Source organism: Aythya ferina (genome assembly GCF_964211825.1).
Source record: "Aythya ferina genome assembly, chromosome: 12".
Lineage (NCBI taxonomy): Eukaryota > Metazoa > Chordata > Aves > Anseriformes > Anatidae > Aythya > Aythya ferina.
Window position 1 is genome coordinate 21,674,333 of NC_140308.1, and position 26,560 is coordinate 21,700,892.

The following is a 26,560-nucleotide window of genomic DNA, read 5'->3' on the forward strand; positions in this document are numbered from 1 at the left end:
AAGGGTTCAGGTAAGGTTTAGGGTTAGGGTTAGGTTAAGGTTAAGTGTTAGGGTAAGCGGAAGTTGTATGGATAAGGATAAGTGTAAGGGATAGAGTAAGGTTGTTAGGGTAAGGGTAAGGTTAATGGTAACCGTAAGTGTAAGGGTAAGGGCTAGGGGAAGAGTAAGGGTAAGGGTAAGAGTAAGGGGAAGGGGAAGGGGAAGTCTAAGGGTCCGGGTCAGGGTAAAAGTTAGAGTAAGGTTTAGGGTTAGGGTTAGGTAAGGATAAGTGTTAGGGTAATGGTTACGGTTAATTTTAGGGTTATGGTGCGGGAAACGTAAGGGTATGTATTAGTTTAAGGGTAAGGTTAAAGTTAAGATTAAGTGTAAGGTTTAGGTTAAGGGTTAGGGTTAGAGTAAGGGTTAGGGTTAGGGTTAGGGTTAGGGTTAGGGTTAGGGTTAGGGTTAATGTAAGGGTCAAGGTAAGGGTTGGGGTAAGGTTTAGGTTAAGGGTAAAAGTATGTATAATGGTAAGGGTAAGGGTGAGGGTTAGGGTAATGGTTAGATTTTGGTAAGGGTGAGGGTTAGGGTAAGGTTTAGAATTAGGCAAAGGGTAAGTGTTAGGATTAGGGTAAGGTTTAGGGTTAGCTTAATAGTAAGGTTAAGGGTAATTGTACGAGTAATTGCTAGGGTAAGTGCAAGCGTAAGTGTACATGTAAGAGTTGTTGTATGGCTTATGATAAGGGTTAGGTTAAGGGTAAGGTTTATGTTAAGTGTAAGGGTAACAGAGACAGTAAAGGTAAGGGTAGGGGGAACAATAAGGTTAAGGCTACAAGTACGTGTTAGGGTATGGGTTATGGTAAGGGTAAGGGTTAGGGTAAGGGTAAGTGTAAGGGTACGGGTCAGGGTAAGGGTTAGAGTAAGGGTTACGGTTAGGGTTAGGGTAAGGGTAAGTGTTAGGGTAATGGTTAGGGTTAATTTTAGGGTTAGGGTGAGGGAAAAGTAAGGGTAAGTGTTAGGGTAATGGTTAAGGGTATGGTTAAGGTTAAGAGTAAGTGTAAGTTTTAGGGTAAGGGTTAGGGTTAATGTAAGGGTCAGGGTAAGGGCTGGGGTAAGGTTTAGGGTTAGGGTTAGGTTAAGGGTAAGGGTAAGGATTAGGGTAAGGGTAAGGTATGGATAAGGATATTTGTAAGTGTTAGGGTAAAGTTAATGTTAAAGGTAACAGTAAGTGTAAGGAGAACGGTTAGGGTAAGAGTAAGGGTATTGGTAATGATAACGGGGAGGGTTACAGTAGGGGTAAGTGTAAGGTTTAGATTTAGGCTAAGGGTAAGTGTAGCAGAAAGGGTAAGGTTTACAGTAAGGTTTAAGGTTTAGGCTTAGGTTAAGGGTAAGGGTAAGGGTACGGGTCAGGGTAAGGGTTAGAGTAAGGGTTTGAATAAGTGTAAGGGTAAGGGTTAGGATAAGTGTAAGGGTGCAAGCAAGGATTAGGGCAAGAGTAATTTTAAGGGTAATAGTAAGGGTTAGGGTCAGTGTAAGGGTATGGGAAAGTGTTAGGATATGGTTTAGGGGAAGCGGAAGGGTAAGGGTTAGGTTAAGTGTAAGGGGAAGGGGAAGGAAAGGGGAAGGGTTGGAGTAAGGTATAGGGTAAGGGTAAGGTTATGGTTAAAGGAAAGAGTAAGGGTAAGGAAAAAGTAAAGGTAAGGATTTGGGTAATGGTAAGGGTGAGAAGGGTTAGGGTAAGGGTTACGGTAAGGGTTAGGTAACGCAGTGTACAACCTGGGACGTCACACGCAGAGCTGCCTCTGGCAAGGTGAGTGAGGAACAGATGTAGCAGTTGTTGTGTTGTAGGTCTCACTGTTCCTCTAAGCATCCCCTCTTTGTCTTTTAGAGGTGTTGGAGCTGTTTGAAGAGGGTAGATTGAAGCGTCTGCCTCGGGGGCTGGTAAGCGGCAGAGGTAAGGGAGCAGATGAGAGTAACTTACCTAGTTGTGCTGTGTCTTTGGATGCTGCATCGGCCTATGCGTTTCTTTTTCTTTCACAGGTGTCTCGCACAGGCTCAAAGGAGCAAACTGCACTCTGAAGAGCTGTGTAAGAAGAGGGGCTGGTCATGAGCTGGGTTGGAGCAGAAAGACCAAGTAGCACAAGGTGACTATGAAAGGTGTCTGTCTTGCTTTGCAGGTACCGTGGCAGGCTCTCCACAGAAGTGCATAAGGATATGAGATAAGGCCAGAGAGCGACAAGGAGCGGCACGTGCAGGGATGGTTTTGAAGCGCTGCGGTGGCTTACTCTTCTGTTCATCAGGTGCCACAGGCAAGGTGGGTTGTAACATCAGTCGTTAAATTTACATGAAAGCAGTTCACTTGAATGCCACAGTGCATCTGAGTAGGGTGTTCTAGCAGAACAAGCTTGTCTGGCACAGCGGTGCCTGATGGCAGTGTGTTTCCTCAGGTGAAGAGGTGCCTGAAGCCCCATCCTATCTAGCCTGCACACAATTATCTGAGAATGAAAGCTGCTTTCCAGTAATTCAGAAAGCCAAGTTACGTCTCAGCCTTGAGCATCTCGGGCTTTTGGGCCTGTCTGTAACATTTGGCACGAGCACTAATACTTTTTTTGGCATATGTTTAGCGTTTGGGGCCTGTGTCTGGGATTTGGGCCCTGTCTCGAACCACTGGGGCTTTGTCCTGGGTTTTGGAGCCTGCCTCTAGAGTTCAGGGCCTGTGATTAGGCTTTTGGGGTCTGTGTCTGGGGGCCGGTATCTGGGGGCAAGGGGGGAGCTGCTTGTAGACCCTAGGGGCCGGCATTGAGGGGGTTGGGAACTGACTCTACACCTTTGGGGCCTGCTTCTGGGGGGGGGGGGGGGGTTGAGACCAGCATCTGGGGGAGGGGTGGGAGCTCTTTGTATTCCTTTGGAGCCTGTGTCGGGGGGCGGGGGGGAAGGGGAGGGTTGGTTGGGAGCTGCTTGTACACTGTTGGAGCCTGGGTTGAGGGAGGAGGTTTGGAGCTGCTTCTACACCTTTGGGCCTGGCATCGGGGGTAGGGGGTTGGGTGCTGGTTGTAGGGGCCTGTGTTTGGGGGGGGGGCTTGGGACCTGCGTCTGGGGGAGGGGTGGGAGCTGCTTGTACACCTTTGGGGCCTGCATCTGTGGGGGGTCAGGGCCTGTGTCTAGCGGGCTGGGAACTGCTTGTACAATGTAGGAATCTGTTTCTGCAGGGTGGCTGGGAGCTGTTTGTACAACTTTGGGGCCAGCATCTGGGGGTGGCTGGGAGCTGCCTGTACACTGTAGGGGCCTGTGTTTGTGGGGGGCTTGGGGGCCTCCCTCGGGGCGGGGGGGGGAGGATTGGGAGCTGCTTGTATAGGGTAGGGGGCCTGCCTGGCAGGGGTTGGGAGCTGCTTGTAGAATTTGGGTCGCTGTGTCTGGGGGGGGGTTGGGGCCTGTGTCTCAGGGGTGTTGGGAACTGGTTGTACACCTTTGGGTCCTGTCTCTGGGGGGGAGCTACTTGTACACTTTTGGGGTCTGTATTTGAGGGGGGTTGGAAGCTGCTTGTGCACTTTTGGACCTATGTTTAGGCTGGTTGGGAGTTGCTCATGCATTCTAGGTGCCTCCCTTTTGAGAAGGGTTGGGGCCTGCATCTGTGGGTGGTTGGGAGCTGCTTGTACACTATAGGGGCCATGGTCTTGGAGGGGGGTCTGGGCTGTTTATACACCTTTGTGGCCTGTGTTTGGGGGGGGGGGGGGGGCGGGGCCTGTTCCTGGGGGAGTTGGGAGGTGTTTGTTCACTCTAGGAGCCTCCATTTGGGGGTCTTTGGGGCCTCCCTTTGAGGGGAAGGGAGTTGGGAGTTGGTTGTACACCTCGGCATCCCATGTCTTGGAGGGGGTGGGGGGAGTGGGACCGGTCTCTGAAGGGGCGGGTTGTGAGCTGCTTGTACACCTGTGTCGGGGGGAGGGTAGGGGGGTTGGCGGGGGTCGGGTCCGGGTCTTGGGCCAGTGTCTGGGTGGAGTCCAGTTCTTGGGAGGGGGTGGTGGGGTAGGAGCTGCTTGTGGGCAGTTGGGGTCTGCATCTGGGTGTGGTTGGTGCCTGCTTCTGTTGGCAGTTTGGGGCCTGCTTGTAGGCTTGTGCAGCCTGGGTTTGGGGGCTTTTCTGTAACGTTTGGGGTCTGCATTTTTGCTTTGGGATGCATCTTGAGCTTTTGAGGCCTAGCAGTAGCATTTGGGGCCTGCATCTGGGGCTTTTCTGTAGCATTTTGGTTGCGTATTTGTAATTTGGGCCCTGTATCCAGGGTTTTGCCTTTTTTGTAGTTTCCATCTTTGTGTGTGTGTTTCGTTGTTGGTTGTCTGGGGTTAGGGGCAGTTTGGGGTTTGGATTAAGGTCAGTGTCATTAGCGTTAGGGGGTTGATAATAAGGGTTAGGGTTGTGGTTAGAGTTGTTAGGTTTAAGGGGAATAAGGATTTCAGGGTAAGGGGATCAAGGTTGTGGGAATAAAAATGTTGTTTTTGCGCAGTTACATCCTGTAGAGGGAAGGAAGGTGGTATTGAGATATGCTTGCAGTGATAAGACAGCTTAACAGTGTGAAATGAGTTCATCTGATTCGTGTCAATATGGAACAATGCTAGGGCCGCATGATATGATGAAAAGTCTGAGAAAACCAGAGTGGTTAATATATATAGTTCTTGTATCTTCCAAAGGAATGGTCCAGCAATTCGGGTCAATAGGGGATAAGAGAACAAAGGGGTTTCAGAAAAACTGCTAACTTTTACAACTGTTGATGGGACACTATGCAAGTGTCTGCCATCCAGCCAAGATGGACAAAGGAGATGGACAAGAGAAAAGCCTGGGAGGAAGACTACGAGCCTTCAGTACGAGCGGCCCCCAGAGGGACCACCGGAGACTGATAACGCCTGCACCAGTGGGAGGGTTTGGATTCTGGGAACTAATTAGAATAACCCTGCCTTTTGTAGAAGTAGTAATGAATATGTATTAGCCTAGCAGCATAAAAACCAGCCGCCTGATGTAACTTGTGTGCGTCTTGGTGGAGCAGAGACTCCTGGCGCACCCAGCGCTGCTTGCTTACCTCTATTCATTAAATAAATTGTAAATTTCAATTGCAATCCTATTTGGGACCCAGTCATTTATTACAAGTGGGGGCTCGTCCGGGAGGGCTTTGGTTCCTGATTTCTGGTTTGATCTAGGAGAGGCACCCCCACCATTTGGTGGCTGCTCTTTGAGTCAGGTCGGAACTAATGGCATCTTGAACCTGAATAAAGGTAAGCAAAGTTTCTGATTCTTTTTTTCAGCTCCCTTGCCAGCTGCAGCACTATATTTTGCCCGTAATTGTGTGTGTGAAGATCCGAACAAAGATGACGGAGTCGTAAGCATTTAAAGCGTATACCGTTCGGTTGGGTGGGGTTCGGTTGCCTGTGTGTGTAAGAGTGTGACTGAGATGGAACTTAGTTCCGAAGCGATTGTGGAGGTCTTCTGACCGCGGTTCCAATCTCCCGCGAGGGACTTGGCCGGTGAAGGACCGAAGGGATTCCTATAGGATTTGTGGGTGTGTGATAGGTCCTCGACCCCCTGCAAGACACTCTTACTAAGGTAACCAAGGGCTGTGGGAATTGCCATAGTAAAATTCCTAGATGGGTCAGACAAAATCAAAGACCAGAGACCAGAAGAAAGGGAGCAAATTACCAGTCATACCACCAGAAAGTCCATTAGGAATAACGATTAGAAATTGGAATGATAGGGACCCCAGAAAAGGAAAAAGTAAATTAAAAATGGTCCAGTATTGTGTGACAGAATGGCCAAAGGAGCCTTTAAGACTACATGTCTTTTGGCCTGTTTTTGGATCCTTCGAAGACTGGATTTGCCAGGCCTTAAATATCCATGTTAATTCAAAGGAACCTTTTAGCCAGGAAGAAAGTGATTATGCAGGATTATGGATCAGGAGGACTTCACGTCCTTTTCCAGCCTCAATATTTACACTAAAAGCAGGTAAGAAATTTGAAGAACAAGAAGAACATGAAAAAGAAGATAAATGTGAGCCGTTGGATAAGCTACCACCTCCATATCCTAACAATCCACCCCCGGCGGCTCCCCCTCCGGTGGCTGTGGTATCGCCACCAGTACCACCGTTGCCCCAGCTTCCACCACCAACAGCACCAGAATTAGACCTACCTCCGGCCGCATGCACGAGAAGTAGGACTGACGTATCTGAGAGAGCTTCTCTATATCCCTTAAGGGAGGTAACTGGCGTATAACTGGTGCGCGTCTTGGTGGAGCAGAGACTCCCAGCGTACCCAGCACTGTTTGCTTACCTCTATTCATTCAGTGAATTGTAAACTTTGATTGTAATCCTATTTGGGACTTTTAATTATTATAACAGACAACCTTGTAAAACGCAGACAACCAGAATCCTTACAGCAATTAGGTGGAAATCACGGCGTGAGAAACATTACCACCTCAAAGAGTAAAAACCTCAAAAGAAATGTGACTTGTAACAGGCCAGCAGCTGTGTATTTTCTGTGAAGCACCAGCTAGATTATGAACCTTGAATAGCACAGTTAAAGGGGAAACAGGGGAGGGTCCCGGTCCTCGGCAGAAAAAAAAAGTGTATAAACTGTGTATGGAATTAGTAGGCACCCTCCTGCTTGTGGGACACCCGCCATTGTAATCTCGAATAATAATGCTACTGTACTGAGATCCTCGACTCAGCCTATGCTATTTGCTACAGATTGATTCAGGGTTTTAAGGTTTCAGGGATTGGGCACTAGGGTTGGGTTTCAGGGTAAGGGGTTTCAGGGTTTATGTTTAGGATTTTAAGGTTTTTAGGGTTGGAGTTTTAACGGTTAGGGTTTTAAGGGTTTGGGGGTTAGGGTTTTAAGGGTTTCAGGGTTAGCGTGTTAGGGTATTAGAGTTTTTTGGGTTGTAGTGTTGATATGTTTTTTAGGGTTAGAGTCTTAAGGTTTTATTTTTGGTCAGTTATTTACGGTTAGGGTTTTAAGATCTTTTTTTTTTTTTTTTTTTTTTTTTTTTTTTTTTTTTTTTTTCCGGTTAGGTTCTCCAGGGCCAGGGTTTTGAGTATCCTAATTTTGGGGGTTTGGATTTTGAGCATCTTAATTTTGGGGGTTAGGCTTTTGTGTGCCCTAATTTTTTGGGATAGGCTTTCAAGCATCCTAAGTAGTTGGGTTAGGGTTTTGAGCATATTAATATTTTGGGTCTGGGTAATGAGCATCCTCAGTTTTCAGGATAGGGTTTTGAGCATCTTAATGTTTCCAGGATAGGGTTTGGAGCGTCCTAATGTTTTGGGTTGGGGCTTTGAGCGTCCTAATGTTTTTGGGTTAGGGTTTGGAGCGTCCTAAATTTTCAGGATAGGGTTCTGAGCATCTCAGTGTTTCCAGGATAGGGTTTTGAGCGTCCTAAGTTCTTGGGATAGGTCTTTGAGCTTCCTAATGTTTTCCGGATAGGGTTTGGAGCATCTTAATATTTTGGGTTTGGGTTTTGAGCGTCCGAATGTTTTTGGGTTAGGGCTTGGAGCATCCTAATGTTTTTGGGTTAGGGCTTTGAGCGTCCTGTTTTCGGGATAGGGTTTGGAGCGTCCTAGTGTTTTCGGGATAGGGTTTTGAGCGTCCAAAGTTTTTGGGTTTGGGTTTTGAGCGTCCAAAGTGTTATAAGTTGCCCCCTTAATTAATTTTCAGAGAGCATTGTATTAATCATAGAAAGGAATTTATTGAGTAAGCAAACATCAAGCAAAGCAGCACTGGGCAGCCGGGGAGTCTCAGCTCCGCCAACGGCACGCACCTCACCCCCGCCAAGGTCCCTTTTTATATCTTGCTAATTCCGGGATTACGCAGCACATCCTGGTATATTCTGCGACTGCGCCCACTGTTGCGCGCAAAAGAATTTTTAAGAATTTAAATCTCTTTAAAAAGAAAATTAAGCAAAAGAATTTTCATAGTGTCTAGGCAAGCATTATGCAGCTCCTTACTTCAGCAGGGAGCTTTCGCAACTCCCGCTCCTCAAACAGAACTCCTTGTTTTTATAATACAAAAGACAATGAACAAACATTTATGGTGTATTACCCTAAGTTTTTGGGTTAGGGTTTTTTGCGTCTTAATGTTTTGGGGTTAGGGTTTGGAGCGCCCTAAGTTTTTGGGCTAGGGCTTTGAGCATTCCTAACGTTTTGGGTTGGGTTTGGGTTTTGAGCATCCTAAGATTTTGGGTTAGGGGTTTTAGGCATAGGTCTTCAGGGGTTTAGTGTGGTAAATAGTTTGGGTTAGGTCTGTACGGGTTTCGAGGTTTTTTGGATGTTAGGGCTTGAGGCTTTTTTTGTAAGGGCGGTGAGGGTTCCAGTGAGTGCTGGTAAATGCAGTTCTCGAGCACTCGGCCTGTGATTGGCCATGCTGGCTGTGCGGGGAATGCTGGTAGGTGTAGTTTTCCGGCACTGGGAGGCCATGTTGTGTGCCCAGAGCATGCCGGGAGATGTAGTTCTCGGGACTCCTGACTTCCGGGAGGCCATGTTGCGTACCCACAGTATGCCGGGAAATGTAGTTGTCGGATTGGGGACTTCCGGGAGGCCATGTTGAATGCCCAGAGCATACCGGGAGATGTAGTTCTCGGGAACTAGGGTTAGGGTTAGGGGCTAGGGCTGGGGCTAGAGTTAGGGTTTCGGGTGAGGGTTGGGGTTGGGGGTTATTGTCAGGGTTAGTGGTTTAGGGTTCGGCTTAGAGGGTTATGGTTAGGGATAGGTTAGGGGTAGGTTTAGAGGGTTAGGGTAAGGGTTAGGGGTTGGGACTGTAGTTAGGCTTAGGGTAAGGGTTAGGGTGAGAGTATTAGGGTTAGGGTTCGGGTTCAGATTAGGGTAAGGGTAAGGGTTAGGGCAAAGGTAAGTGTTAGGGTAAGGCTAAGGGTAAGGCTTAGGGTGAGGATAAGGTTTAGGGAAAGGGTTAGGTTTAGGGTAAGGGTTGGGGTAAGGGTTAGGGTAAGGGTAAGAGTTAGGGTAAAGGATAGAGTAATGGTAAGTATAAGGGTAGGGTAAGGATTAGGGTAAGGGTAAGGATTAGGGTTAGGTTTAGGGTAAGAATAAGGGTAAGCTAATGGTTAGGATAAGGGTAAGGGTTAGGGTAAAGGTTTTCATTTGTTAAAGCTGAAACGCAGTATGCAATCTGGGACGTCACAGCCAGAGCTGCCTATGGCAAGGTGAGAGAGGAAAAGATGGAGCAGATGTTCTACTCCTAGTTTTTTCTTTATACGTAAATAAAAGTTTGAGCTAATTCCAGTTGGAAGAGTTCCAATTACTTGCTTGGTCATAATGTCTTTTAATATTGAAAGCTGCAGCAAAAGCATGGGGATTTTTGCTTCTAGAAACACCCTAGTTCTCTTGTCTGCACTATGCATGCTTTTGAGCTAAAACTGATAAAAAATAAAAAGAAAAATCACACACACACAAAAAAAACAAACAAACAAACAAAAACAAACAAACAAAAAAAAACACACCACAGCTGCTGCTGCTTTCTTCCTACTTCCTTGTGCTTTGCCCCTACCCTTTCCCAGGTGATTGGGTTTGGGTGCTAGTCGGGGCCAAATGGTATATGAGTCCCAGGCATTCCCTCAGAGAGCTCATTCTGCTTGGGCTGCTCTTTGGGGTGTTTGTTTTTCCTTCGGTCAGTTGCAGGCTTCTTCAGGTGGATGAGAGTTTATGGATTGATGCGTTTCCAAGTAGCGAGGGGTACGCACATCTTTTTGAGGTAACAGCTAGTAGGATCTGTTAGAATAAACTAATGTAGTATTGATGCCTTTATTGCATGCAGTTCTTTATCAGGTGAGTAACTGTTGCGAGTAACTGAAGTCAATGCTACTTGGTGTGTTTGCTATGCAGTGCCTGTGCGGACTATTGCACGAGACACAGCTTTCTGACATCTGGCCCAGCAACTACTAAATAAGGGGAGGGGAGAAGCTGAAGAACAACCAAAGGACAAAGCCTGGGAGGAAGACTACGAGCCTTCAGTACGAGCGGCCCCCAGAGGGACCAGCGGAGACTGATAACGCCTGCACCAGTGGGAGGGTTTGGATTCTGGGAACTAATTAGAATAACCCTGCCTTTTGTAGAAGTAGTAATGAATATGTATTAGCCTAGCAGCATAAAAACCAGCCGCCTGATGTAACTTGTGTGCGTCTTGGTGGAGCAGAAACTCCTGGCGCACCCAGCGCTGTTTGCTTACCTCTATTCCTTTAATAAATCATAAACATTAATTGTAAGCCTATTTGGGACTCGGTCATTGATTACAAGTGGGACCTCCCGATGGGTGGAAGCTGTCGGGATAGCTCGGGATGCTGAGGCGTGGTGCTGCAAGGAGGTTGGTGGTCGGTGGCGCCCTGGGGCAGGCCGAATTGGGAGGGGGCGAGGCGGCGGGTGGTCGGTGGCTTCTGTGGAAAAGGCGCTTGTATGGGGGGCTGCGCGCTCAGAGGAACCTTGACAGGCTGCAGATAGGGGCAGGCAGGAACCTTTTGAAGTTCAGGAGAGGGAAATGCCAAGCCCTACCCCTAGGGAGAAACACCTCTGTTTACCAGTACTGGCTAGCTCGATACTGAATAAGCATTTCTTCATGGAAGGGGTGCTTCGATATTAGAACAGGCTGCCCGGGGAAGTGGTAAGAGACCCGATCCTTAAAAGTATTGAAGAGACATGTGGACATAGCCCGGGAGTCCGGCCTCCGGCAGGGCGGGAGCTGGCTCTTCCGAGCCCCTGTGCTCCGGTCTTGTGCGACGCGTTTGCAAGCAGCACCGGGTGCCGGGTCCGACATCGGACGGTTCGGGGACGGCGATTCCGGGGCCGTCGGCTAGCGGGGGCCGGCTATGTCGTGTCCCGGGGATCCGAATTCAGGGGGCGTGGGGGCCGGCCGTGCAGTGAAGCGGGGGGCTGGCGTCCGCCGGCTTCCCAGAGAGTGGGCTTTCGGTCCCGTGCGGTTCGGTGGCCGGCCGTCCCGAAACCCTGGGCACCGGTCTTGTGCTAGACTCAGCGGGCTCCGGGGCCGAACTCGGCTTCTCGGGGCCGGCGGTCCCGGTGTCCAGGTGTCCTGCCTCGGGCGGCGCGGGGCCGGCTGTCCCTAGCAGCTGGGCTCCCAAGAGCTTCTGGGCTCCCAAGCGTCGCCCAAGACCGGATCGCAGAGAATCGGGATGGCCGGCCACACCGCTGCGACTAGCACAAGCGTCTCCCGACAACGGAGCCCAGGGGCTTGCGAGAGTCAGATTCCGCGCCCCGGGATAGAGAAACGGGGAGCGCGGGTCGGCCGGCCGCAGCTTCGCACGGGACCGAACCCCCTGTCTCCGGCACGGCCAGACCCCGAGCCGGCAGACAGCAGCCTCCCGCTTCACGGCTCGGCAGGCACCCACGTCGCCCGACTTCGGACCCACGGGACAGCCGGCACCCGCGCCGCCGGAGGCCGGACACACGGGCCTCGGGATCGCCGTCCCCGAACCACCCGAAGTCACACACGCTCTCCGGTGCGTCCAGCACACGCATGGCAAAGACCGGAGCCCAGATTATAGGATCAGCCAGCCCCGCGCCGCCCGAGGTCGGACCGGGAACCCGGTGCGTTTGGCACATGCGTTGCCCAAGAACGCTGCCCAGGGCCGCGGGATGGCTGTGCGTCACGCAGCCCGAGTTCGGACCCCCGGAACACGGGACAACTGGCACCCGCGCTACCGGAGGACAGAATCCCGTGCCCCGGGGTATCACCTTCCTCAAAGAGCCCGAAGTTTGGTCCGGCCTCGCTGCGTCTGGCACACGCCTCGCCCAAGACCGGAGCACAGGTGCTATGGACAGACAGCTCCAGAGCCGTCCGAGGTCGTACCGGGAACCCGATGCGGTTGACACATGCGTCGCCAAAGACCGGAGCCCTGGGAAGCGTGATGGCCGGACCCCACGCAGCCCAAGTTCGGACCCACGGGACACGGGACAGCCAGCACTCGTGCCTTGCTCTTGGGGACTTGGAAGGAGTCCTGATGCTGTGCCAGCACTATGCAGCAATAGACACAACACTGGAGTGATTTCAGTGTTGTTCCAGCTACGAGTGCAGAGTTCAGCACTGTGCGGGCTGCTGCAGGGAAAAGGTGACTCTCCAGCTCAGACAGACCGAACACAACTTCCACCCCTTATTTCATAACATTTGTGTCACAATTAGGTCAGTTTAGTATATAGATGGTCTCAGCACCATAGTTTTCTGTCCATTGAAGCATTTTTATGTCTGTACTTCTCTTTAAGATTAATTTTCTCCCAGTGTTAAATCTCCTTGAGGCACACACTCGATATCCCCATCTTTCTGCATCACCCACCAGGTATACCCTGGACCTTGGGCAAAGACAATCCCACGAGTGGGTTTGCCTTTTCCCATGGCAGGGGCAACCCACACCGCCTTCCCCATCCACTTCCCCACATGCACTACAGTGACTTTAGCTTCTCCCACAGTGTGTAGGGGTTTTGTTTCAGCAGGACCAGCACGGCTTTTAGACCCCCTGTTGTTAACTAGCCAAGTGGCCTCTGGTAGATTTATATCCCAATGTTTCCATGTCGCAGCACCCAATGCTCGCAGCATAGTTTTTAACAGTCCATTGTACCTCTCAACCTTCCCAGAGGCTTGTGGATGATAAGGGATGTGATACACCCATTCAATGCCATGTTTGGAAGTGATCAGGAAGTGATCAAATTGTTTCGGAAGTGCCTCCCATTGTCGGACTCAATTCTTTCTGGTGGACCATGTCGCCACAGCACTTGTCTTCCCAGGCCCAAGATAGTGTTTCGGGCCGTTGCATGGTTTACAGGGTATGTTTCCAGCCACCCAGTAGTTGCTTCTTCCATGGTGAGTATGTACCGTTTGCCTTGGCGGGTTTGTGGAAGTTGTCCGATGCCAGACCTCACCAGATCGAAATCCAAGCCATCTCCCCCTATTCCAGGGAGACTTTACCCTCATGGCTCGTTTGATTGCAGCACAGGTCTCACACTGATGGGTAACCTGTGTGATGGCCTCAATGGTCAATTCCTCTTTCGAGTCACTCAATATAGAGGACTCACAAGCTGACTATAGCCTGGCACATGCATTCTCCAAAATCCCACAAGACCTAGGAACGCTTCTGTTTCTTTTTTGCTGGTTGGCGGAGACAGAACTGTTATTTTGTTGATCACATCCGTCGGAATGTGGTGACGTCCATCCTGCCATTTTACCCCCAAGAACTGGATTTCCTGTGCAGGTCCCTTGACCTTATTCTGTTTAATGGCAAATCCAGCTTTCAGGAGAATTGGAATTATTTTCTTCCCTTTCCCAAAAACTTCTTCTGCCGTGTTACCCCATACGATGATATCATCGATGTACTGCAGGTGTTCAGGAGCGTTCCCCTGTTCCAGTGTCGTCTGGATCAGTCCATGGCAGATGGCAGGGCTGTGTTTCCACCCCTGGGGCAGTCGATTCCAAGTATACTGAATGCCCCTCCAAGTGAAAGCAAATTGTGGCCTGCATGCTGCTGCTAGACGGATAGAGAAAAATGCATTAGCAGTATCGATAGTAGCATTCCACTTGGCTGCCTTTGACTCTAGTTCGTACTGGAGTTCTAGCATGTCTGGCACTGCTGCACTTAGTGGTGGTGTGACTTCATTCAGGCCCCGATAGTCCACTGTTAGCCTCCACTCGCCATTGGACTTTCGCACTGGCCATATAGGACTGTTAAAAGGTGAATGAGTCTTGCTGATCACTCCTTGGCTCTCCAGATGGTGAACTAACTCATGGAGAGGAATCAGGGAGTCTCGGTTGGTGCGCTATTGCCGCCGGTGCACAGTTGTAGTCGCAATTGGCACTTGCTGTTCTTCAATCCTCAGCAATCCTACAGCAGAAGGGTCTTGTGAGAGACCAGGCAGGGTAGACAGCTGCTTAATCTTCTCTGTGCTCAAGGCAGCTATGCCAAAAGCCCACCGATACCCTGTTGGATCCTTGAGGTACCCTTTCCTGAGGTAGTCTATGCCGACGATGCACGCAGCCTCTGGGCCAGTCACGATGGGGTGCTTTTGCCACTCATTCCCAGTTAGACTCACTTCAGCTTCCAATATGGTTAGCTCTTGGGATCCCCCCGTCACTCCGGAGATAGAGATGGGTTCTGCCCCTTGGTGGCCTGACGGCATTAGGGTACACTGTGTGCCTGTGTCCACTAAAGCTTTCTATTTTTGCGGTTCCGGTGTGCCAGGCCATCGAATCCACACAGTCCAGTAAATCCGGTTGTCCCTCTCCTCTACCTGGCCAGAGGCAGGGCCCCACTAGTCCTGGTCGGAGTATCTATCAATTATTTCTTCCAAACGTGAAAGAGAAGTCTCTTCATCAGGGTCAGGAGTATTACTGTTCCTTCTACTCCCTCTGGGGGACTGTTCAACAGAAACTGGGGCAGCAATCCTCCTAGGGGCCCTCTTTGTTGCTGCTGTATCTTTCCGTAGCTCACGTAGCCGAGCAGCTAGGGCCGAGGTCGGTTCACCGTCCCACTTCCTCCTATCTTCCCCGTGGTCACGTAAATAAAACCACAAGGTACCTCGCGGTGTGCGTCCCGGATCCTCCCTTCTTTGAGCCGGGGACTGCTGGTGCTTGAAGGCCGAAAGATTTTTCCGTCTAGGTGAGGACGAAGCTATGTGTTCATCTAACCGTTGGGACAGTCTCTCCACAGCTGAAATGCAGCCCCGTACTGGGGCAGAGAGATTTTCTTCATATTTATGAAGGTGATTGGACACGTTGTCCACAGTTGGCCCCATCCCCTCGTCCCAACCCATGACTGCCAGTGTGCTGGCATGTGTTGGGGGTGCAGCCCGTACAAACTTCCGCCACATGGACGCTGTGCATTGGACTTCATCGGGGTCTTTAGGTGCCTGGGCGTTGTTTAAATCACTATAAAGCATCTCCAGCACAGCTAATTCCCGCAGCTGCTGGAATCTTATCCATATCCACAGTGGTCCCTTATCCATAGTGGTCCATTTGTTTACTTGGGAGACAATATCCTCTTTGTGGGGATACCTTTCTTTCACAGCTGTTAGGATTCGCCTCCAGAGGCTGATAACTTGTGCCTCTCTTCCAATTACTCTGTCAATGAGCCTTTCTCTAGAAAGGGATCCCAGCTGCTTGGCTTCGTTGCCTTCTAGCTGTTGGGTATTGGCCCCACTATCCCAGCGTCGAAGCAGCCAAGTGAGGATGTGCTCACCTGGACAGCGACTGAAGTCTTTTCGTATTTCTCGCAGCTCACTCAAGGATAGAGACCGAGTAGTTTCTGATTCATCTATGATTTCAGTCTCTTCTTCGTGATGTTGCCGTGATAACGCTGCTTTAGAGCCGCTTGCCTTTTCCTCTTCTCCCTCATCCATAGGAGGCGCTCCTTCCCTTACTAAACGACCTGATCTCCGTTTCCACTGTTTCGTCTTTACTACAGGGGCGACTGATACCAAAGATGGTCGGTCCTCTGGGGTGGTCACAGTGTGTGCTGTCTCATCATCAAATTCAAGAACCTCCCTATCCCCTTGAGGGTGCTGGGCAATGTTAATTGACATCTGATAGGCGTAAGCCAGACCCCAGCAGAGTGCAGCCAGCTCGTGGAGTTCTCTAGTATTGCCAGGGTCAGGGCATACATCTTTCAAACATTCTACCAACTTTCTTGGATTTTGTACTTGTTCAGGGGTGAAATTTAGAACCATTGGAGGAGAAAACCGTGATAGGTACCTGCCCAAATCCCCCCACACACCTTGCCACCCACAGCTTTGTCTGGGGACAGGTCCTTGGATAATATTCTTAATAAACTGCTTTGCCTTGGGGAAGAAGACAAACACTACACCTAGTAAGAGGAGGATAATATCTCACCGGGGTATCCAAGATACTGAAAGGCTGCTGTAATTAGCCCACAGGGAGAAAAGTAGAAGGCACCACACCCGATATTATTCACTGATTGACTGCTGGGGGCAAAAAAGAAGGCACTGTAATTCTTAATATTTTCAATAATATAATCTCCAGGAGACCAGGAGGATAACAATGCCGGGCTTGAATACCAAACAAAACTGAAGGCCAGTATGTTACAGCACAACATGTTAAAATAACAAGCACAGACTTCAACATTTTCTCCGATCGGATGTAAAGGAAAAAAGAAAACAGAGAGTGGGCTACATACAACATATCCACACAGAAAAGTATTACCAGAAAACCGAGCAATATGACAACCAATATGTTAGTTGTAAATACTTCAATCAATACTACTGTTATCTCAACTCTCGAGCCCCACGTTGGGCGCCAAAAAGGACAGTGGTGGTTTTACTCAGGTGGGCAGCCGAGCTCCACCACAACCGCTCCCTCACTCCCCCTCTCCTCAAAGAGGGAGGGGGAGAAAATACAACACAATCCCGGGGCACGGGATTCTGTCCTCCGGTGGTGCGGGTGCCAGTTGTCCCGTGTTCTGGGGGTCCGAACTCAGGCTGCGTGACGCACGGCCATCCCGCGGCCCTGGGCGCCGTTCTTGGGCGACGCATGTGCCAAGCGCACCGGGTTCCCGGTCCGACCTCGGGCGGCGCGGGGCTGGCTGATCCTATAATCTGGGCTCCGGTCTTTGCCATGCGTGTGCTGGACGCACCGGAGAGCGTGTGTGACTTCGTGCGGTTCGGGGACGGCGATCCCGAGGCCCGTGTGTCCGGCCTCCGGTGGTGCGGGTGCCGGCTGTCCCGTGGGTCCGAAGTCGGGCGACGTGGGTGCCTGCCGAGCCGTGAAGCGGGAGGCTGCTGCCCACCGGCTCGGGCTCTGGCCGTCCCGGAATCCAGCAGGTTCGGTCTCTTGCGGAGCTGCGGCAGGCCGTCCTGCCCTCCCGGGTAGCTCCTGCTGGAGGCGCGGGATGCGACCGTCCCGAGGTCCTAGGCTGCGGTCCTGGGCGACGCGTGTGCTAGCCGCAGCGGGGTCCGGGTCCGACTTTGGCTTTGTCAGGGACGGCGGTCCCGGGCTCCAGGTGTCCGGCCTCGGGCGGCGCGGCCGGCTGTCCCGTGTCCCGGCGATCAGAACTCGGGCGGGTTGGGGGCCGACTGTGCCGTGAAGCGGGAGGCTGCTGTCTGCCGGCTCGGGGTCTGGCCGTGCCGGAGACAGGGGGTTCGGTCCCGTGCGAAGCTGCGGCCGGCCGACCCGCGCTCCCCGTTTCTCTATCCCGGGGCGCGGAATCTGACCCTCGCAAGCCCCTGGGCTCCGTTGTCGGGAGACGCTTGTGCTAGTCGCAGCGGTGTGGCCGGCCGTCCCGATTCTCTGCGATCCGGTCTTGGGCGACGCTTGGGAGCCCAGAAGCTCTTGGGAGCCCAGCTGCTAGGGACAGCCGGCCCCGCGCCGCCCGAGGCGGGACACCTGGACACCGGGACCGCCGGCCCCGAGAAGCCGAGTTCGGCCCCGGAGCCCGCTGAGTCTAGCACAAGACCGGTGCCCAGGGTTTCGGGACGGCCGGCCACCGAACCGCACGGGACCGAAAGCCCACTCTCTGGGAAGCCGGCGGACGCCAGCCCCCCGCTTCACTGCACGGCCGGCCCCCACGCCCCCTGAATTCGGATCCCCGGGACACGACATAGCCGGCCCCCGCTAGCCGACGGCCCCGGAATCGCCATCCCCGAACCGTCCGATGTCGGACCCGGCACCCGGTGCTGCTTGCAAACGCGTCGCACAAGACCGGAGCACAGGGGCTCGGAAGAGCCAGCTCCCGCCCTGCCGGAGGCCGGACTCCCGGGCTATGTCCACATGTCTCTTCAATACTTTTAAGGATCGGGTCTCTTACCACTTCCCCGGGCAGCCTGTTCTAATATCGAAGCACCCCTTCCATGAAGAAATGCTTATTCAGTATCGAGCTAGCCAGTACTGGTAAACAGAGGTGTTTCTCCCTAGGGGTAGGGCTTGGCATTTCCCTCTCCTGATCTTCAAAAGGTTCCTGCCTGCCCCTATCTGCAGCCTGTCAAGGTTCCTCTGAGCGCGCAGCCCCCCATACAAGCGCCTTTTCCACAGAAGCCACCGACCACCCGCCGCCTCGCCCCCTCCCAATTCGGCCTGCCCCAGGGCGCCACCGACCACCAACCTCCTTGCAGCACCACGCCTCAGCATCCCGAGCTATCCCGACAGCTTCCACCCATCGGGAGGTCCCACTTGTAATAAATGACCGAGTCCCAAATAGGCTTACAATTAATATTTATGATTTATTAAAGGAATAGAGGTAAGCAAACAGCGCTGGGTGCGCCAGGAGTTTCTGCTCCACCAAGACGCACACAAGTTACATTAGGCGGCTGGTTTTTATGCTGCTAGGCTAATACATATTCATTACTACTTCTACAAAAGGCAGGGTTATTCTAACTAGTTCCCAGAATCCAAACCCTCCCACTGGTGCAGGCGTTATCAGTCTCCGCTGGTCCCTCTGGGGGCCGCTCGTACTGAAGGCTCGTAGTCTTCCTCCCAGGCTTTGTCCTTTGGTTGTTCTTCAGCTTCTCCCCTCCCCTTATTTAGTAGTTGCTGGGCCAGATGTCAGAAAGCTGTGTCTCGTGCAATAGTCCGCACAGGCACTGCATAGCAAACACACCAAGTAGCATTGACTTCAGTTACTCGCAACAGTTACTCACCTGATAAAGAACTGCATGCAATAAAGGCATCAATACTACATTAGTTTATTCTAACAGATCCTACTAGCTGTTACCTCAAAAAGATGTGCGTACCCCTTGCTACTTGGAAACGCATCAATCCATAAACTCTCATCCACCTGAAGAAGCCTGCAACTGACTGAAGGAAAAACAAACACCCCAAAGAGCAGCCCAAGCAGAATGAGCTCTCTGAGGGGATGCCTGGGACTCATATACCATTTGGCCCCGACTAGCACCCAAACCCAATCACCTGGGAAAGGGTAGGGGCAAAGCACAAGGAAGTAGGAAGAGAGCAGCAGCAGCTGTGGTGTGTTTTTTTTTGTTTGTTTTTTTTTTGTGTGTGTGATTTTTCTTTTTATTTTTTATCAGTTTTAGCTCAAAAGCATGCATAGTGCAGACAAGAGAACTAGGGTGTTTCTAGAAGCAAAAATCCCCATGCTTTTGCTGCAGCTTTCAATATTAAAAGACATTATGACCAAGCAAGTAATTGGAACTCTTCCAACTGGAATTAGCTCAAACTTTTATTTACGTATAAAGAAAAAACTAGGAGTAGAACATCTGCTCCATCTTTTCCTCTCTCACCTTGCCATAGGCAGCTCTGGCTGTGACGTCCCAGATTGCATACTGCGTTTCAGCTTTAACAAATGAAAACCTTTACCCTAACCCTTACCCTTATCCTAACCATTAGCTTACCCTTATTCTTACCCTAAACCTAACCCTAATCCTTACCCTTACCCTAATCCTTACCCTACCCTTATACTTACCATTACTCTATCCTTTACCCTAACTCTTACCCTTACCCTAACCCTTACCCCAACCCTTACCCTAAACCTAACCCTTTCCCTAAACCTTATCCTCACCCTAAGCCTTACCCTTAGCCTTACCCTAACACTTACCTTTGCCCTAACCCTTACCCTTACCCTAATCTGAACCCGAACCCTAACCCTAACCCTAATACTCTCACCCTAACCCTTACCCTAAGCCTAACCACAGTCCCAACCCCTAACCCTTACCCTAACCCTCTAAACCTACCCCTAACCTATCCCTAACCATAACCCTCTAAGCTGAACCCTAAACCACTAACCCTAACAATAACCCCCAACCCCAACCCTCACCCGAAACCCTAACTCTAGCCCCAGCCCTAGCCCCTAACCCTAACCCTAGTTCCCGAGAACTACATCTCCCGGTATGCTCTGGGCATTCAACATGGCCTCCCGGAAGTCCCCAATCCGACAACTACATTTCCCGGCATACTGTGGGTACGCAACATGGCCTCCCGGAAGTCAGGAGTCCCGAGAACTACATCTCCCGGCATGCTCTGGGCACACAACATGGCTTCCCAGTGCCGGAAAACTACACCTACCAGCATGCCCCGCACAGCCAGCATGGCCAATCACAGGCCGAGTGCTCGAGAACTGCATTTACCAGCACTCACTGGAACCCTCACCGCCCTTACAAAAAAAGCCTCAAGCCCTAACATCCAAAAAACCTCGAAACCCCTACAGACCTAACCCAAACTATTTACCACACTAAACCCCTGAAGACCTATGCCTAAAACCCCTAACCCAAAATCTTAGGATGCTCAAAACCCAAACCCAACCCAAAACGTTAGGAATGCTCAAAGCCCTAGCCCAAAAACTTAGGGCGCTCCAAACCCTAACCCCAAAACATTAAGACGCAAAAAACCCTAACCCAAAAACTTAGGGTAATACACCATAAATGTTTGTTCATTGTCTTTTGTATTATAAAAACAAGGAGTTCTGTTTGAGGAGCGGGAGTTGCAAAAGCTCCCTGCTGAAGTAAGGAGCTGCATAATGCTTGCCTAGGCACTATGAAAATTCTTTTGCTTAATTTTCTTTTTAAAGAGATTTAAATTCTTAAAAATTCTTTTGCAAGCAACAGTGGGCGCAGTCGCAGAATATACCAGGATGTGCTGCGTAATCCCGGAATTAGCAAAATATAAATAAAAAGGGACCCTGGCGGGGGTGAGGTGCGTGCCGTTGGCGGAGCTGAGACTCCCCGGCTGCCCAGTGCAGTATTGCTTGATGTTTGCTCACTCAATAAATTCCTTTCTATGATTAATACAATGCTCTCTGAAAATTAATTAAGGGGGCAACTTATAACACTTTGGACGCTCAAAACCATATCCCGAAAACACTAGGACGCTCCAAACTCTATCCAGAAAACTTAGGACTCTCCAAACCCTATTCCAAAAACTTAGGACTCTCCAAACCCTATCCCGAAAACTTAGGACGCTCAAAACCCTATCCTGGAAACACTGAGATGCTCAAAACCCTTTCCCGAAAACTTAGGATGCTCCAAACCCTATCCTGGAAACATTAAGATGCTCAAAACCCTAACCCAACTACTTAGGATGCTTGAAAGCCTATCCCAAAAAATTAGGGCACACAAAAGCCTAACCCCCAAAATTAAGATGCTCAAAATCCAAACCCCCAAAATTAGGATACTCAAAACCCTGGACCTGGAGAACCTAACCTGAAAAAACAAAACAAAACAAAAAAAAAGATCTTAAAACCCTAACCGTAAATAACTGACCAAAAATAAAACCTTAAGACTCTAACCCTAAAAAACATATCAACACTACAACCCAAAAAACTCTAATACCCTAACACGCTAACCCTGAAACCCTTAAAACCCTAACCCCCAAACCCTTAAAACCCTAACCGTTAAAACTCCAACCCTAAAAACCTTAAAATCCTAAACATAAACCCTGAAACCCCTTACCCTGAAACCCAACCCTAGTGCCCAATCCCTGAAACCTTAAAACCCTGAATCAATCTGTAGCAAATAGCATAGGCTGAGTCGAGGATCTCAGTACAGTAGCATTATTATTCGAGATTACAATGGCGGGTGTCCCACAAGCAGGAGGGTGCCTACTAATTCCATACACAGTTTATACACTTTTTTTTTCTGCCGAGGACCGGGACCCTCCCCTGTTTCCCCTTTAACTGTGCTATTCAAGGTTCATAATCTAGCTGGTGCTTCACAGAAAATACACAGCTGCTGGCCTGTTACAAGTCACATTTCTTTTGAGGTTTTTACTCTTTGAGGTGGTAATGTTTCTCACGCCGTGATTTCCACCTAATTGCTGTAAGGATTCTGGTTGTCTGCGTTTTACAAGGTTGTCTGTTATAATAAATAAAAGTCCCAAATAGGATTACAATCAAAGTTTACAATTCACTGAATGAATAGAGGTAAGCAAACAGTGCTGGGTACGCTGGGAGTCTCTGCTCCACCAAGACGCGCACCAGTTATACACCAGTTACCTCCCTTAAGGGATATAGAGAAGCCCTCTCAGATACGTCTGTCCTACTTCTCCTGCATGCGGCCGGAGGTCGGTCTAATTCTGGTGCTGTTGGTGGTGGAAGCTGGGGCAACGGTGGTACTGGTGGCGATACCACAGCCACCGGAGGGGGAGCCGCCGGGAGTGGATTGTTAGGATATGGAGGTGGTAGCTTATCCAACGGCTCACGTTTATCTTCTTTTTCTTTTTCATGTTCTTCTTGTTCTTCAAATTTCTTACCTGCTTTTAGTGTAAATATTGAGGCTGGAAAAGGACGTGAAGTCCTCCTGATCCATAATCCTGCATAATCACTTTCTTCCTGGCTAAAAGCTTCCTTTGAATTAACATGGATATTTAAGGCCTGGCAAATCCAGTCTTCAAAGGATACAAAAACAGGCCAACAGACATGTAGTCTTAAAGGCTCCTTTGGCCATTCTGTCACACAATACTGGACCATTTTTAATTTACTTTTTCCTTTTCTGGGGTCCCTATCATTCCAATTTCTAATCGTTATTCCTAATGGACTTTCTGGTGGTATGACTGGTAATTTGCTCCCTTTCTTCTGGTCTCTGGTCTTCGATTTTGTCTGACCCATCTAGGAATTTTACTATGGCAATTCCCACAGCCCTTGGTTACCTTAGTAAGAGTGTCTTGCAGGGGGTCGAGGACCTATCACACACCCACAAATCCTATAGGAATCCCTTCGGTCCTTCACTGGCCAAGCCCCTCGCGGGAGATTGGAACCGCGGTTAGAAGACCTCCACAATCGCTTCGGAACTAAGTTCCATCTCAGTCACACTCTTACACACACAGGCAACCGAACCCCACCCAACCGAACGGTATACGCTTTAAATGCTTACGACTCCGTCATCTTCGTTCGGATCTTCACACACACAATTACGGGCAAAATATAGTGCTGCAGCTGGCAAGGGAGCTGAAAAAAAGAATCAGAAACTTTGCTTACCTTTATTCAGGTTTAAGATGCCATTAGTTCCGACCTGACTCAAACAGCAGCCACCAAATGGTGGGGGTGCCTCTCCTAGATCAAACCAGAAATCAGGAACCAAAGCCCTCCCGGACGAGCCCCCACTAGTAATAAATGACTGGGTCCCAAATAGGATTGCAATTGAAATTTACAATTTATTAAATGAATAGAGGTAAGCAAGCAGCGCTGGGTGCGCCAGGAGTCTCTGCTCCACCAAGACGCACACAAGTTACATCAGGCGGCTGGTTTTTATGCTGCTAGGCTAATACATATTCATTACTACTTCTACAAAAGGCAGGGTTATTCTAATTAGTTCCCAGAATCCAAACCCTCCCACTGGTGCAGGCGTTATCAGTCTCCGGTGGTCCCTCTGGGGGCCGCTCGTACTGAAGGCTCGTAGTCTTCCTCCCAGGCTTTTCTCTTGTCCTTCTCCTTTGTCCATCTTGGCTGGATGGCAGACACTTGCATAGTGTCCCATGCAACAGTTGTAATAGTTAGCAGTTATTCTGAAATCCCTTTGTTCTCTTATCCCCTATTGACCCGAATTGCTGGACCATTCCTTTGCAAGATACAAGAACTATATATATTAACCACTCTGGTTTTCTCAGACTTTTCATCATATCATGCGGCCCTAGCATTGTTCCATATTGACACGAATCAGATGAACTCATTTCACACTGTTAAGCTGTCTTATCACTGCAAGCATATCTCAATACCACCTTCCTTCGCTCTACAGGATGTAACTGCGCAAAAACAACATTTTTATTCCCACAACCTTGATCCCCTTACCCTGAAATCCTTATTCCCCTTAAACCTAACAACTCTAACCACAACCCTAACCCTTATTATCAACCCCCTAACGCTAATGACACTGACCTTAATCCAAACCCCAAACTGCCCCTAACCCCAGACAACCAACAACGAAACACACACACACAAAGATGGAAACTACAAAAAAGGCAAAACCCTGGATACAGGCCCCAAATCACAAATACGCAACCAAAATGCTACAGAAAAGCCCCAGATGCAGACCCCAAATGCTACTGCTAGGCCTCAAAAGCTCAAGATGCATCCCAGAGCAAAAATGCAGACCCCAAACGTTACAGAAAAGCCCCCAAACCCAGGCTGCACAAGTCTACAAGCAGGCCCCAAACTGCCAACAGAAGCAGGCACCAACCACACCCAGATGCAGACCCCAACTGCCCACAAGCAGCTCCTACCCCACCACCCCCTCCCAAGAACTGGACTCCACCCAGACACTGGCCCAAGACCCGGACCCGACCCCCGCCAACCCCTCTACCCTGCCCCCGACACAGGTGTACAAGCAGCTCACAACCCGCCCCTTCAGAGACCGGTCCCACTCCCCCCACCCCCCCCAAGACATGGGATGCGGAGGTGTACAACCAACTCCCAACTCCCTCCCCCTCAAAGGGAGGCCCCGAAGACCCCCAAATGAAGACTCCTAGAGTGAACAAGCACCTCCCAACTCCCCCAGGCACAGGCCTACCCCCCCCCAAACACAGGCCAAAAAGGTGTATAAACAGCCCAGACCCCCCTCCAACACCATGGCCCCTATAGTGTACAAGCAGCTCCCAACCACCCACAGATGCAGGCCCCAACCCTTCTCAAAAGGGAGGCACCTAGAATGCATGAGCAACTCCCAACCCCCCTCAAATACAGACCCCAAAAGTGTACAAGTAGCTCCCCCCCAGAGACAGGACCCAAAGGTGTACAACCAGTTCCCAACACCCCTGAGACACAGGCCCCAACCGCCCCCCCAGACACAGCGACCCAAATTCTACAAGCAGCTCCCAACCCCTGCCAGGCAGGCCCCCTACCCTATACAAGCAGCTCCCAATCCTCCCCCCCGCCCCGAGGGAGGCCCCCAAGCCCCCCACAAACACAGGCCCCTACAGTGTACAGGCAGCTCCCAGCCACCCCCAGATGCTGGCCCCAAAGTTGTACAAACAGCTCCCAGCCACCCTGCAGAAACAGATTCCTACATTGTACAAGCAGTTCCCAGCCCGCTAGACACAGGCCCTGACCCCCCACAGATGCAGGCCCCAAAGGTGTACAAGCAGCTCCCACCCCTCCCCCAGACGCAGGTCCCAAGCCCACCCCCCAAACACAGGCCCCTACAACCAGCACCCAACCCCCTACCCCTGATGCCAGGCCCAAAGGTGTAGAAGCAGCTCCAAACCTCCTCCCTCAACCCAGGCTCCAACAGTGTACAAGCAGCTCCCAACCAACCCTCCCCTTCCGCCCCCCCCCCCCCCCCTTCCCCCGACACAGGCTCCAAAGGAATACAAAGAGCTCCCACCCCTCCCCCAGATGCTGGTCTCAACCCCCCCCCCGCCCCCAGAAGCAGGCCCCAAAGGTGTAGAGTCAGCTCTCAACCCCCTCAATGCTGGCCCCAAGGGTCTACAAGCAGCTCCCCCCTTGCCCCCAGATACCGGCCCCCAGACACAGACCCCAAAAGCCTAATCACAGGCCCTGAACTCTAGAGGCAGGCTCCAAAACCCAGGACAAAGCCCCAGTGGTTCGAGACAGGGCCCAAATCCCAGACACAGGCCCCAAACGCTAAACATATGCCAAAAAAAGTATTAGTGCTGGTGCCAAATGTTACAGACAGGCCCAAAAGCCCGAGATGCTCAAGGCTGAGACGTAACTTGGCTTTCTGAATTACTGGAAAGCAGCTTTCATTCTCAGATAATTGTGTGCAGGCTAGATAGGATGGGGCTTCAGGCACCTCTTCACCTGAGGAAACACACTGCCATCAGGCACCGCTGTGCCAGACAAGCTTGTTCTGCTAGAACACCCTACTCAGATGCACTGTGGCATTCAAGTGAACTGCTTTCATGCAAATATAACGACTGATGTTACAACCCACCTTGCCTGTGGCACCTGATGAACAGAAGAGTAAGCCACCGCAGCGCTTCAAAACCATCCCTGCACGTGCCGCTCCTTGTCGCTCTCTGGCCTTATCTCATATCCTTATCCACTTCTGTGGAGAGCCTGCCACGGCACCTGCAAAGCAAGACGGACACCTTTCATAGTCACCTTGTGCTACTTGGTCGTTCTGCTCCAACCCAGCTCATGACCAGCCCCTCTTCTTACACAGCTCTTCAGAGTGCAGTTTGCTCCTTGGAGCCTGTGCGAGACACCTGTGAAAGAAAAAGAAACGCATAGGCCTATGCAGCATCCAAAGACACAGCACAACTAGGTAAGTTACTCTCATCTGCTCCCTTACCTCTGCCGCTTACCAGCCCCCGAGGCAGATGCTTCAATCTACCCTCTTCAAACAGCTACAACACCTCTAAAAGACAAAGAGGGGATGCTTAGAGGAACAGTGAGACAGACCTACAACACAACAACTGCCACATCTGTTCCTCACTCACCTTGCCAGATGCAGCTCTGCATGTGACGTCCCAGGTTGTACACTGCGTTACCTAACCCTTACCGTAACCCTTACCCTAACCCTTCTCACCCTTACCATTACCCAAATCCTTACCTTTACTTTTTCCTTACCCTTACTCTTTCCTTTAACCATAACCTTACCCTTACCCTATACCTTACTCCAACCCTTCCCCTTACCTTCCCCTTCCCCTTACACTTAACCTAACCCTTACCCTTCTGCTTCCCCTAAAAC

The 26,560-nt window shown here is 50.6% G+C and overlaps 2 long non-coding RNA genes across 2 annotated transcripts in view; one reads left to right on the forward strand and one right to left on the reverse strand.

Annotated features, from left to right (window-relative positions):
* The first annotated feature begins 2,162 nt into the window (after positions 1–2,162).
* LOC311443308 overlaps positions 2,163–26,560 on the forward strand; it is an 89,021-nt gene continuing 64,623 nt past the window's right edge. Inside the window, exon 1 of the long non-coding RNA XR_014697207.1 lies at positions 2,163–2,293. This is a non-coding gene — a long non-coding RNA (uncharacterized lncRNA). The remainder of the gene's footprint in view (positions 2,294–26,560) is intronic.
* Positions 23,047–26,298, reverse strand: LOC311443307. The gene is made up of 4 exons (XR_014697206.1): positions 26,162–26,298; positions 26,029–26,075; positions 25,802–25,938; positions 23,047–23,654 (listed from the first exon to the last, which is right to left on the reverse strand). It is a non-coding gene; the product is annotated as an uncharacterized lncRNA (long non-coding RNA).